Below are 14,238 nucleotides of genomic sequence, written 5' to 3' on the forward strand. Positions count from 1 at the left end.
TTGCAGCACTTTCGGCAGGAAAACTGGAGTGGCAGCGAGAAAGGGTTGAGTACAGGGCTTTTTATTTATAAAGGAGGAGAGCATATTTAAAAGAAGAAAAACTACCACAAGAGGACATAGTTTTAAATTAGACGGGCAAAGGTTTCTGCAGTAATATCAGGAAGTATTACTTTACTGAGAGAGTAGTGGATGCATGGAATAGCCTTCCTGCAGAAGTGGTCGCTGCAAATACAGTGAAGGAGTTTAAGCATGCATGGGATAAGCATAAGGCTATCCTTCATATAAGATAGGGCCAGGGACTATTGATAGGATTCAGATTATTGGGCAGACTAGATGGGCCAAATGGTTCTTATCTGCTTACACATTCTATGTTTCTATGACAATTTATGCATTTTTTGAGCATCAGTCACAGTTCTGAGCAGCCTGACACAACTGACATTTGTAAACCTGGCCTAAAAACAAAAACAAAAAATGTTTGGTAAAAAAAAATATTAATTGTTATGTTGTTCGGCGGTGTCAGCTGTACCTGTGTATATCTGCCATTAGGCTCTTTAGAAACCAGGAGTTAGCAAAGTGTGCCACATAGATTGTACAAAAGCCCCTCATATAAGAAGACAACACTAATATAAATGTCACATGGTGGGTGGGGGACCTGTTACAAATATTGCATTGGGGTCCATGAGCTCAAAGTCATACATCTGTATGTGCCACAAAATAAACTGTGCATGTATCTAACTATTGCAGAATATTTTACCTTGGTTTTAGGCTTGGATTAGCACATGCAATGTGAATGTCTTGGCAAGCTGTGTGTAATAAACACCATGTCACTTATCTGTTTGGATTTCAAATACGCATAATAAATGCCCGCCACAAATACTGTGTGAGCTATGGTGCGTGTTCCCTGTGCAAACAAAGACACTTCTTACACATGGTTTCTTGTACGTGTGAAGAATAAACCATAAGAACATACCCTAGCAATCCAGTACGTGTGATAATCCACCTATCAAATACTGGAATCCCTCTACCCCCCCCCCCCCCCCCCATCACCTTCATTCGCTCATCATAGCCTGTTTACACTTCTCTTACGTCCTACGTTCTGCATTATCTTTTCGTCAATTTAACAGATACAGTGGTCCCTCAACATACGATGGTAATCTGTTCCAAACGGACCATCGTTTGTTGAAACCATCGTATGTTGAGGGATCCGTGCAATGTAAAGTATAGGACAGTGGTCTACAACCTGCGGACCTCCAGATGTTGCAAAACTACAACACCCAGCCCGGCATGCTGGGAGTTGTAGTTTTGCAACATCTGGAGGTCCGCAGATTGAAGAGCACTGGTATAGGAAGTTGTACTCACCTGTCCCGGCCCCTCTGGACCATCACCGCTCGTCACCACTGCTCTGGATGTCGCCTTCCATCGCTGTCACCGCGTCCCCGAGGTGTCCCCGATGCTCCGGCAAGGCCTCTACTTCCCCGGCATCCTCGTTCTCCGTCGCCGCCATCACGTCGCTACGCAGCGACATGATGACGACGATGGAGAGCGCCGGCGATGGAGGGGATCCCGAAGAGGACGCGCCGGTGCCCCGAGGACAGTTAAGTGATCGTCAGCGGACCACACGGGGCACCGTAAACGGCTATCCGATGGCAGCTGAAGCAGTCTGCGCTGCCAGATAGCCGTTTATGCGATGGCCCCGACATACAAAAGCATCGTATGTTTATGCTGCCTCTGAGAGGCCATCGTATGTTGAAATGAGCGTATGTCGGGGCCATCGTAGGTCGGGGGGTCACTGTATATAGTAGTGTAAAGTAAAATAAGGGCTCATAGTAAATAGTGTACGCCATTATTTTTTGATCTTTGTAAGGACAAATGTCATCTCCTCCTTATTTTGGCTTCTAAGCAGTAAATCTTTTTTCTCAGCCATTGTTTAGGCTCTGCCAACATACCTGTTCTGCACCAGTGACAGTAAATATTGTTTAGGAGTTTCCGCAGGCTGCGAGGTGATCTGACAGGTCAGTGTTTCTATATTGGTTGTTGCTAATGTTCTCAACACAACAATGGAACAAAAATGGGTCATAGGGCAAACGTGAAGTTTAAGAGGAAAATATTAGGTTACGCCAAGGACCTGTATACATTCATTGCTTCTGTGTAGTCCAATGAAATAAACTTTGTACAGTATATCTCCTTGATATTCTACTTTTAAGAAGATTTTGAAATCTGTGATCTGAGACCACCCCTGATTTCTAGAATGCAAGGTCTATAGAACCGGAAAACCTTTCATCACAGAGATTTCTGGCTGTATGTTCAGGCAACATTCTAAGCATATTTCAATTACGGTATTTCCTAGATGATATATCAGAGCTCCAGTAATTGTAATGTCGTGTCACACAGTAGAACACTTTTTAGAGCCCTTACAGCCCATAAATCCATACTGTTGGGAAATTATAGACTTTTAGGGGTTGTCTGGGGATAAAAAAAAATGCATGGCTGGAGGTGATACGGAAACAAAAAAGAAGTGATGCTCACCTTCACCAATCCCCTGCAGCTACTGGACTGCTTCTGATCCCAGCTTCTTTGTTGTTCCTGTTACACTTAGTCAATTACTGACACTGCACAGCACTGAGGAAGAAGCGGAGAGGAGTGGGGTCCAGGAACCATTCAATCCGCAGCTGCTGGGGACCAAGGGTGGTGGGTATGACTTTTTATTTTTATAGTGCCCCTAGCCATATTATATTTGTGTGTGTGTGTGTGTGTGTGTGTATATATATATATATATATATGATATTCTTACATATATCTACTGAGCAATGCTAAGTGGTCCCTTAGGAAAAAGGATTGTGGATCACTGAAACAACCACTAAGGATGAAAATGGACACTTATGTTCATCCTCAGAGTGTTTTTTTTTTAAATATACATTGCTTGACATTTAAATAAAATGTAACTTTAAGAAAGTAATGCAGGGTTTGCCCCACGATTTTTGTTCCATCCATGGCATGGATAGGTGGGAAACTGTCAAAATAACATGCTGACATAGCCTGGTAATTCTTTGAAGAAGTTTTGTCACTAAATTAAAATGTTATGAAAATCACTAGGGATTAGCAAATCAAATCTGACGAATTCGAATTTGTTACGAATTTCTGGAACAAATTTGATTCGCAACAAATGCGAATATTGCAGCAATTCGATCGAGCTAATCCCTTCATTAAACTCCATTTAGTGCGGTCCAGGCTCTATGGTATCTGAAATGGCGGATCCACATGTGAGCACTTGGGGCAAGGAATCCTGGGAAGGCGGGAAAAAGAGTAGGCGGGATGACCCTGAATCACATGCAGCATGCAGCCTGTCAGCAGCCAGTCACCCCTGTGATGTCACAGCCCTATATAATCGTCAGCCATCTTGCGGCCAGTCACTTCAGCCTTTTATTGCAGAGAGAGAGAGGGACAGACAGCAGTGTGTGTTGCAAAGAAAAGCATTTTTCCAGCAGCGATTTACCTCCCAGTCACATCAGCTTTCTATTACAGAGAGGGACAGAGAGCAGTGTGTGTTGCACAGAAACTCTTTTTTACAGCAGCAATTCACCTCAAGCCAAAATCAAGCCTAGAAGCACTGATAGGGAAGGGTGTAGTACACAGCGATTGTGTGCTGTAGCACTGGTGTGTACAGCTGATGCTGTACACAAATACTGTTTTAAATGTACTGGAATGCATTGTCCTCCCCTCATAAGTACATACCACATACGTACATCTAAGTGGTGTACTATTTTGTTCCTGTTAAAGTCTTAAGGGCCTAAATACTGTGAAAGGCCAGCCAAAAGTACACACCTGCTGGTGTTGTAGAAAAATACTATTTTAAGTGAAGTGGAGCACGCTGTCCTCCCCTCATACACGCACTAGGTATGTCAGGCAGAGAAGTGCCAGAATGTGCACAGAGGAGTGGCAGAAGCCTAAATTCATCAGGCAGAGGTTGCAGCAGACTAGGGGCGAGTGGCAGCAGCAGTCGCAGCGAGAGGCCTGAGCTCCCGGTATCAGCTAGCAGTCGTGTCTCGACCAGCAACCCATCTGCCGTAATCGATTGGTTCACACAGTCCTCCACTTCATCACAAGTGACATCTGACACCCCCAGTCAACAGTCGGTGGGTTCCTCAGACACAACCCTCAGTTGGTATGGCCCGGTAGCAGTGTAGCAGTTCCTGTCCTCCCATTGCCTCTCTCCTATGCTGTACCCTCCCCCACAGAAGTTTCTTATGCTGTGGGTTCAGCTCCACTATTAAGTGAGGACGATCTAATAGAGGACAGTCAGCAGCTACTACCCAGCCAAGAAGTGGAGGAGACATCCGCCACTTCCTCAGCTAGGCGGGCAAATAGTGATGAGGAGAGTGGTGTGGGAGGTGGTGTTGCGAGCGTTCAGGCTCCTGAAGCAGGACTGTTAAGGAACCTGAGGAGGACATCAGTGATGTGCAGACACACCTCGATGACGATGAAGCCGATCGTACTTGAGAGCTGGTTGCAGAAGGGGCTTCATCATCATCAGGAGAAGAGGGTTGCAGGTTGCCCGTGAGGCAGCAGCTGAGCCAACAAGGTGGTAGCATGGTTGGCAGTCAGCATGGTGGCAGTAGTGGAAAGTCAGGAGCGAAACGTTCCCGGGGGAGACCACCTGCTTTGTGGCAGCCTACCTTCCCAGAAGGTAGTGGAACAGGGGTTCCTGGAGTTGGCGGCAGTAGCAGTCAATCAGTGCGGACTGTTGGTGGGAAAATCAGCTACTCGGTGGTGTGGCAGTTTTTCATCTAGCATCCGGAGGATGTTAACCTGGCCACATGCAAGATATGTCGGCAGAAGGTGAAGCATGGCCAGGGTGCCAATGTTGGCACCACGGCCCTGCGTCAACATATGAAGCGTCACCATAAAGCAGCCTGGGAGAACCGTGGCTCCAATGTGGTGGTCTAGCCTGCTGCATCACCCAGTGGCATGCTGCTCCATGTTTCAGTCGGCCAAGGCTCCTCCACCTCAGCCGGAGGGAGCTGTGTGTCATACCCATCTTCTGTTGCTCCAGATGCTCGTGCTCCTCCTACTTCGAGTCAGTCATTCCGCCAGCAATCCATCGGCTGAGTCATGTCCAAGAGACGACAGTATGTGCCTACTCATCCAATGGCGCAGAAGCTGAATGTGCTCCTGTTCAAGTTGCTGGTGTTGCAGTCCCTCCCTTTTCAAGTGGTGGACTCTGCACCTTTCAGAGAACTGAAGGCTTATGCAGAGCCGAGGTGGAAAGTCCCAAGCCTTCATTTCTTTGCGAATAAGGCAGTACCAGCCCAGCACAATTTTGTGGAACAGAAGGGCCAGTCCTTGAGCCTGTCAGTGTGTACCAAAGTGCATGGCAGCGCCGACGTGTGGAGCTGTAACTATGGTCAGGGACAATACATATCCTTTACGGCCCACTGGGTGAATGTGGTTCCTGCACAGCCACAACAGCAACTTGGACAGGTCATGCCGCTTCTGCCTCCACGCTCTCAGGCCGTTGGTCCTGTGACAGTGTGCGACTCCGCCTCCTCATCCTTCACCGTGTCCTCAGCCTCCACTGCACAGACAAGTCTCAGTGCCCCTCCAGCATACCATGTGGGCAGGGCAAGGTGGTGTCACGCTGTTCTTCACATGGTTTGCCTTGGCGAACAGAGTCACACAGGGGGGAACTGCTAAAAGTCATTCATCAAGAAATCGAATCATGGCTTACTACACGAAAACTGTAAATAGGAACCATGGTGACCGACAACTGGAAGAACATCTTGTCTGTGCTGTGACAAGGAAGCCTGAGACCTGCACCCTGCATGGCACACGTATTCAATCTGGTTGTCAAGTGGTTCCTGAAATGTTCCCCCCCCATCTGAAAGACATCCTAACAATGGGAAGGAAACTTTGCATGCACTTCAGGCACTCTTACACCGCAAAGCACACCCGCCTTGGGCTGCAGCGTCAGAACTGCATCCCCCAACATAGTCTGATTTGCGATGTTTCCACAAGTTGGAATTCCACCCTCCATATGTTGGACCGACTATACGAACAGAGAAAAGCCATCACTGATTTCTTGATGATCCAAGCGGATAGGGGGACTCCCCTGTGTAACTTCAATGTCAATCAGTGGCAGCTCATACGTGACTCATTCACATCCAGAGTCCCGTTGCCGGGGCCGCGATGTCACCGGTCCTGGCAGCATTAACCCCATAGATGCCGTGATCAATCCTGATCACACATCTATGGTGTTGACAGGGGTAACTAGCTCCCCTTTTCACCAACGGCGGCACCGCAATACGATTGCGGGTCGTCATTGGTTGCTATGGCAGCAGGAGGTCAGATCATGACCTCCTGTCTGCCTTCTACGGAAACCTGTGAGATCCAGCCACAGGCTGGATCGCATAGGCTGTACTGTGTGCAGCTGATCGGGTTATACTGTGCTGCAGTACTAATGTATTGCACCATAGTATAACCTGTAAAAAATTTCATAAAAAGTTCTTAAATAAAAGTATGAAGTGTAAAAAAAAAAAAAAAAATACCCCTTTCCCAAGCAGAAAAAGCATTCTAAAGTTATTACCATTTAAACATTTCAACAAAAAAAAGAGCCTGGTCATTAAGGTAACAAATGTGTCCGTCCTTAAGGGGTTAAAAGTTAAGTTTTACGTAATGCATATCCTCAATACTTACTTTTGCACACTAACCCTTTTACAAAAGATACCGTTTTCTTCTGCCTGCCTGCCTCAGCTACTATTCTGATCCTGCCACCCGCCTGATGCCACAAATCTGATGCCAAGTTCTCCTTTTTTCACCCACCTTCGTCACCGGGTACTGGTATTGCCACCCACCACACCACTCTGTGACCGGTCACTTTCAGGACTCCTGATGCTGCTGCTGCCACCTCCAGGCTCTCTCATTCTGCCACCATATTTTCTCCTCGTTCTGTTGCCACCTCTAGGCTGTCTAGTTCTGCCACTATATGTTCTCCTCATGCTAATTCCACCTCCAGGCTGTCTCATTCTGCCACCATATTTTCTCATGCTGCTGCCACCTCCAGGCTGTGTCATTCAGCCACTATATGTTCTCCTCATGCTGCCACCACGTCCAGCCTATGCCATTCAGCCACTATATGTTCTCATGCTGCTGCAAACTCCAGGCTGTGTCATTCAGCCACTATATGCTGCCGCCAACTCCAGGCTGTGTCATTCAGCCACTATGTGGTCTCCTCATGCTGCCGCCACCTGCACGCTGTGTCATTGTGCCACTCTGCGACAGTGATTCTAATAGCGATGCCTCTGATCTGCATGTCATACTGAATAACAGTATTATTTCACTAACCCAGCACACACCCTATGCGTGTTACAGCAAGGCAAACCGAAACGATTTTTTGGGAATATTCAGCGAATAAGCTGAATGGAATTTAAAAAAAAATTGATAATCTCTAAAAATCACACTTCTCAGTCTTAAGAACACTAGGAGAATGACCTGAATGTAGTCACTGGTTGACTACACTTGAGCCATAGAAATGAAAGGGTCCATGTCCGTCGAGCATGACCCTTTCTCCACATACCCATGCCTCAATTGTGGGGGAACAAGTCCTATTTCATATAGTACATTCTTCACAGGACCAATATTACAATAACATTCCCCACAAGGCCCCATAATGATTTAATTAGTACTACATGGCTGTTTTTACACTAGTTTGTAAAAGTATTTCAATTGTTGACTTTTTCTTACACACATCGTTGCTAATGCTGACTCATCTGCCGTGTTCACTCCACAGCCATGACCTTTACATTGTTTCCTAACAAAAACACACACACACACACACATATATATATATATATATATATATATATATATATTATACACACACAGTGGAATTCTATTTTGAAATTCAACTTAGAAATTAAAGTGCACAAATAATATATTGCTGTCTATGGGGACGGGAATATCTGTGTGGTTCTAGCACCCATCTGATTTAGTCAGCACTGGACACCCTTGGAATCTCCAGACTTAATTATTTTACCCGGAGATGTGAACCTAGCCTTTGGGTGGGAAAAATAAAATAAATGAAAATCATACTCAACACTTCCATAGACCCTGATCTAACATTGCTGCCTCTCTGGACAGTAGAAGTGATCCATATTCTCAGCGCCAGATGCAGAAGCCAGTCACTTGGGTCATCTTGTCAATGAGGCCCCAATATCACTTTAGAAGTGAGTACATCTAAACCTGCTTGGGATATCTAAGATAAAATAAAATATTATAAGGGCAGACAAGATGAAGCAAGTAGTCTTCTTCTGCTGTCAGTCTATTATGTTTCCATTATACACACACACATTTGTGTGTGTGTGTGTGTGTGTGTGTGTGTGTATGTATGTGTATGTGTATATATATATATATATATATATATATATATATATATATATATATATATAAAATCCGTTTTCTATACTTTTTTCTTGACTTGAACAGATCACCACGTTTTGTCACTTTGAAGGCTGAGGTTTAGCTTATGACCTGGAGGAGTGAAGCAATAACTTTCTGCCAGGACATATACCGCTAATATATGCAGTCCTGATAATATCATAGGTTTCCCGGTTCAGTCTAGGTGTGTGATTGTGGAAATTGTTTAGAAAATGGGGAGTGGCAGAGGATTTCAGGTTAGATAAGGTCAAGTGGAAGGTAATCCTTTTCTATACATTTTGTATGTCGTTTTATATGTCTGGTTTGTAATTCCATATAGACAGCCTATATTTTCTGTTATATTTATTATTATTGACTATTTATTTTATGAACTTAAAGTGAAATTTACATTTATCCCCTATCCACTGTATATGGGACCCCTACCAGAAATTCTGTTAGATTAATGCAGCTAAATTTTCAGGCAGAATTCCACTTGGAAATTCCAAAGTATGAACTTGGCCTAAGAAAGAACGAGGACACAGAGCTTCGAGAACAGAAGCTCTGTGTCCTCGTTCTTTCTTAGGCCAAGGTCATACTTCGGAATTTCCAAGTGGAATTCTACTTGTAAATTTTGCTGCATTAATCTAACAGAATTTCTGAAAAGGATCCCGGACCAGCTGTAGAATTAACATGTTCATTTTTTGGTGCGAAAATCTGTGGGGACTGCATTGTTGTCATTGTTAATGGTGCAGGTACATGCGGTCCTAGCAGCTATGGATTTCTGCAGCAAATGCTACACTTGGAATATCTGCCCCGAAAATCTCCGGGCAGATATTCCACAGTGTGAACATAGCCTTACTGGACAACCACAATGAAGAGGTAAATGGAGCGGCATTCGAGCAAACCTGCTGTCATAGTCTATAGGACTGAGAGAGATAGCCAAGCAATGGCAAGTACTCTGCTACCTTGATCACCCGCATAGACTTTTGATGGAGCAGCACCACATACGTTATCCAGGATCAGAAACAGCACCTCACCAGTCCTCAGATTGTTTTTGGTGTTGCAGCTCAGTTCCATAAAAGTAAATGGAGCTGAGTTGTAAAACTACAAAAAACTAATGACAGGTGTTTTTGTAAGAAAGCAGCAATGTATGTGTGTATATATATATATATATATATATATATATATATATATATATATATATATTATATAAATATACATTGTGATAAGGTGGCAAGGAAAGGGTGTATTTCCTTTTCTCACCCTGAAGAATCTCACCTGCTTCTTAAGTAATGAGGCAGCAGGGAAGGGAGGTGTATATAAGATGTCTCAGTCTAATCTGTGCTCTCACTGGGAAACAGCATGCTGCTGAAGGGAGAGACACTCGGACCCTGTTGAGGAAGCACACAGCTGGAATCTGTGAGTGGTCCAAGAAGTGGTGTGAACTGTGAGTAACAGGTTGCAGGAGTCACATGTTTAATTGGCTGAGGGTAGCTCACCAGTTCATAGTCAGGGCATGCTGATATGTGTATTCAGTGACCAGACGGTCTAGGGCTTTATTTTGTTCCTGTTTATGTTTTGTTTTACCTGCAACCTGTCTAAATAAAGCTGGCGAGGAGCCAGACTTGTATGCGGAACTGTGGTCTGTGGTGTTATTGTGAGGAACATGTCCCGTGGCAAGTGACCAGAACGATCCCAGAGCTAATCCCCAAGACGGTTCGTCACAATATATATATAGACACAGTCATGGCCGTAAATGTTGGCACCACTGACATTTTTCAAAAAAATGAAGTATTTCTCACAGAAAAGGATTTCAGTAACACGTTTTGCTATACACATGTTTATTCCCTTTGTGTGTATTGGAACTAAACCAAAAAAAGGGAGAAAAAAAGCAAATTGGACATAGCGTCACACCAAACTCCAAAAATGGTCTGGAATTGACACCCTTAACTTAATATTTGGTTGCACACCCTTTGGCACCCTTTCAAAATTGTGGAAAAATAAGATTGTTTCAAGCATGTGATGCACCTTTAAACTCACCTGGGGCAAGTAACAGGTGTGGGCAATATAAAAATCACACCTGAAAGCAGATAAAAAGGAGAGAAGTTCACATAGTCTTTGCATTGTGTGTCTGTGTGAGACACACTAAGCATGAACAACAGAAAGAGGAGAAGAGAACTGTCTGAGGACTTGAGAACCAAAATTGAGTAAAATATCAACAATCTCAAGGTTACAAGTCCATCTCCAGAGATCTAGATTTGCCTTGTCTAGTGTGCAACATTATTAAGAAGTTTGCAACCCATAGCACTGTAGCTAATCTCCCTGGGCGTGGACGGAAGAGAAAAATTGATGAAAGGTGTCAACGTAGGATAGTCCGCATGGTTGGATAAGCAGCCCCAAACAAGTTCCAAATATACTCAAGCTGTCTTGCAGGCTAAGGGAGCATCAGTGTCAATGCAAACTATCCATCGACTTAAATTAAATGAAATGATACGCTCGGGCAGGAGACCCAGGAGGACCCCACTGCTGAAACACAGAGGCATAAACAAGCAAGACTACATTTTGCCAAAATGAGCTTGAGTAAGCTAAAATCCTTCTGGGAAAACGTTTTGTGGACAGATGAGACAAAGATAAAGCACATCATTCTACTGTTTACTGAAAACGGAATGAGGCCTACAAAGAAAAGAACACAGTACCTTCAGTGAATATGGTGGAGGTTCAATAAAGTTTTGGAGTTGTTTTGATGCCTCTGGCACTGGGTGCCTTGAATGTGTGCAAGACCTCATGAAATCTGAGGATTACCAACAAATTTTGGGACACACTGTGCAGCCCAGTGTCAGAAAGCTGGGTTTGCGTCCGAGATCTTGGGTCTTCCAGCAGGACAATGACCCCAAACATACGTCAAAAAGCACCCAGAAATGGATGGCAACGAAGCGCTGGAGAGTTCTTAAGTGTCCGGCAATGAGTCCAGATCTAAATCCCATTGAACATATTTGGAGAGATCTTAAAATTCCTGTTGGGAAAAGGCGCCCTTCCAATTAGAGAGACCTGGAGCAGTTTGCATAGGAAGAGTGGTCCAACATTTCGGCTGAGAGGTGTAAGAAGCTTATTGATGGTTATAGGAAGCGACTGATTTCAGTAATTTTTTCCAAAGGGTGTGCAACCAAATATTAAGTTAAGAGTGCCAATAATTTTGTCCAGCCCAATTTTGGAGTTTGGTGTTACACTATGTCCAATTTGCTTTTTTCCTCCCTTTTTGGTTTAGTTCCAATACACACAAAGGGAATAAACATGTGTATAGCAAAACGTGTTACTGCAATCCTTTTCTGTGATAAATACTTAATTTTCTTGAAAAATTTCAGGGGTGCCAACATTTATGGCCATGACTGTGTGTGTGTGTGTGTATATATATATATATATATATATATATATATATATATATATAATTAGGAATCGACTGATATTGATTTTTTTAAGGGCCGATACCGATAATCTGTGAACTTTGAGGCCAATAGCCGATAACTTATACCAATATTCCGGTATAAATTATCGGCTATTTCATCCCCCCCTTACCTGTTCCCGGGGTCCGCGCTTCTTCTGGCTTCGGCGGAATCCTGAGCTGTCACTGTGCGCACTGACGGTGACGTTGCATTGAGCGCAGGATGCCGCAGGAGCCAGAAGTAGCACGGACCTCGGGAACAGGTATTTATAAAACCGGGGATGGGGGAGGCAATGGGGCAGCGGCGGTGGCAGTCTCTGGCTGTGGGGGGGCGGCATTATCGGCTAGGTAATTGCCGATAACGTCCAAAATCGTGGATATCGGCCAAACCGATAATTGGTCAATCCCTAATACTGTATATATATATAATAGAAAAATAGTTGCAGCACTCCTAGATACAATACAATGCACCCAAACCTGATTAAAGTCCATTCAGATAGAAAAACCCCAAGGATGCAGCACTCCCCAAAAAATATAAAGTGATTTATTTTCTCATCTTCTATGAAGCAACGTTTCTAATCCTATGGAGCCATTTTCAAGCTGTTTTTTTGGAGTGCTACATCCTTGGCGTTTTTCTATATATAAATATATATATATATATATATCTCTTGGTGAGGAGACCAAATACAGATGCAATGTATCAAACTATTCTTCAAATATTCACAATTTTATTCAAATATACTCCCCAGGGAAGTGATTCACTACAGTTATGTTCTCTATATGAATTTGTTGTTCATTTCTTTCTGCTTTGCACGTGCCACATAATCTCATAATATGTACTATTATAAAGCAGGGAGAAACTATTTTGAGTTCTGTAGTTATCCAAACTTTTGTCTTGCCATGTTTAAAATAGCAATGACATCCAATGACATCACAGTATTACACAGGTATCATATGACAGCTGTACGTATCGGTGGGGCATAGTCTTCCTGTAGTCTTCATCTTAAAAATGTCACACTCCTACGTGCTTCTCTAAATAGTTCATTCATATTTATTCACCACCTAGAAATAAACTCACACTACAAATGTGACCAAGTAATGTTTCCAGAAGGAGGGTTTTGCACACAGCGTCTTTCTAAAACCACCTTTGACGTATTTGATGCACTTTTTTGAGTCAAGGCCAGAAGTGGATTCAAAAGGAATTGGAAATGTCAAGAAAGAACTGCCACCTTCCAGAAACAGTGCCACTCTTGTCCTCAGTTTTAATGTGGTATTGAAGCTTAGTTTTATTGAAATAAATAGTGTTTTACCAAAAAATGCTGTGTGAGTCACAATTATGTTTAACACAGTTAAAGGGGTATTTCGGGCAAAAACATCTTATCCCCTTTCCAAAGGATAGGGGATAAGATGTCTGATCGCGGGGCGCCCGCCGCTGGGACCCCCGCGATCTCCCTGCAGCAGCCCGCATTCTGTGCATAGCTGCGTCTGTAGTTTTGGAAACCACTGGGCTTCCGAGACGGGGATATGACGTCACACCCCCCTCAATTAGTTTCTATGGGAGGGGGCGTAACGGCCGCAACGCCCCCTCCCATAGACATGAATGGAGGGGGCGTGGTGTGACGTCCCCGTCTTCGATAGGGGATAAGATGTTTTTGCCCGGAATACCCCTTTAACCTGGTGCCGCAAAATGACGTTTATAAACGGCACTGCGGCAAGGCAGGATTATGAAACGAGCTCAGGATCTATCAGCAGCCAGGACCCTGTGTAGTGAAGAAAACTGTTCCCTGTAGAGAAATGTTCCCAAGCAGCTGATGATAAATGCTGAGTTAGCAGAGCCACTGTGATTGGCTGAGACGCTCACACCCGCCCCATACTATTGGTTGTTGGGGGGGGTGCATTCTTGCTCAGCTCAGTATTTGGCACCAGCTCCCTGGACACTTTTCACTACACCCCTATGTTCGCTCTCACAGCGGAATATAACAAACTGTACCCTCTTTATGAGAGCAGAGAGGTTGGGACAGAGAAGCGGAGAACAGGGATGTTGAAAACTGTTGTCTTGGGGTGCAGAGGTAAGGGAGATCGCTATCCATCACCGCTCTCCTCTGCCTCTGATTACCACTTCTTCAAATCGGTGTACCCGTGCCTCATTGCTTCCCCACAGATTTTCTCCCTTGCCTCTGTGCGGGGGGACACTGTCACGGGGTAGCAGTGAGGCACGGGTACACTGATTTGAAGAAGCAATAATCAGAGGCAGGGGAGAGCCGTGATGGATAGCGGTCTCCCCTGCCTCTGAACTAGGGAACACACATTCCTACATCCTCGCCGTGGGGATCGGGATGGAGAGAGCCAGCAGTGGGTACACACATTTCTACATCCCCCAGGCTGATGAA

At 44.4% G+C, this 14,238-nt stretch overlaps 1 protein-coding gene across 7 annotated transcripts in view; it reads left to right on the top strand.

The window, feature by feature from the left end:
* KLHL24 (kelch like family member 24) overlaps nt 1–14,238 on the top strand; it is a 72,494-nt gene that overhangs the window by 21,300 nt on the left and 36,956 nt on the right. For 3 of the 7 annotated variants that reach the window (XM_056564598.1, XM_056564601.1, XM_056564600.1), the window contains one exon: nt 1,921–2,012. The exons of the other annotated variants lie outside the window; for them this stretch is intronic. The gene's annotated coding sequence lies outside the window, so the exon portion shown is untranslated. The remainder of the gene's footprint in view (nt 1–1,920; nt 2,013–14,238) is intronic. 7 annotated transcript variants of the gene reach the window in all.

This window comes from Hyla sarda, chromosome 3 (genome assembly GCF_029499605.1).
Source record: "Hyla sarda isolate aHylSar1 chromosome 3, aHylSar1.hap1, whole genome shotgun sequence".
Lineage (NCBI taxonomy): Eukaryota > Metazoa > Chordata > Amphibia > Anura > Hylidae > Hyla > Hyla sarda.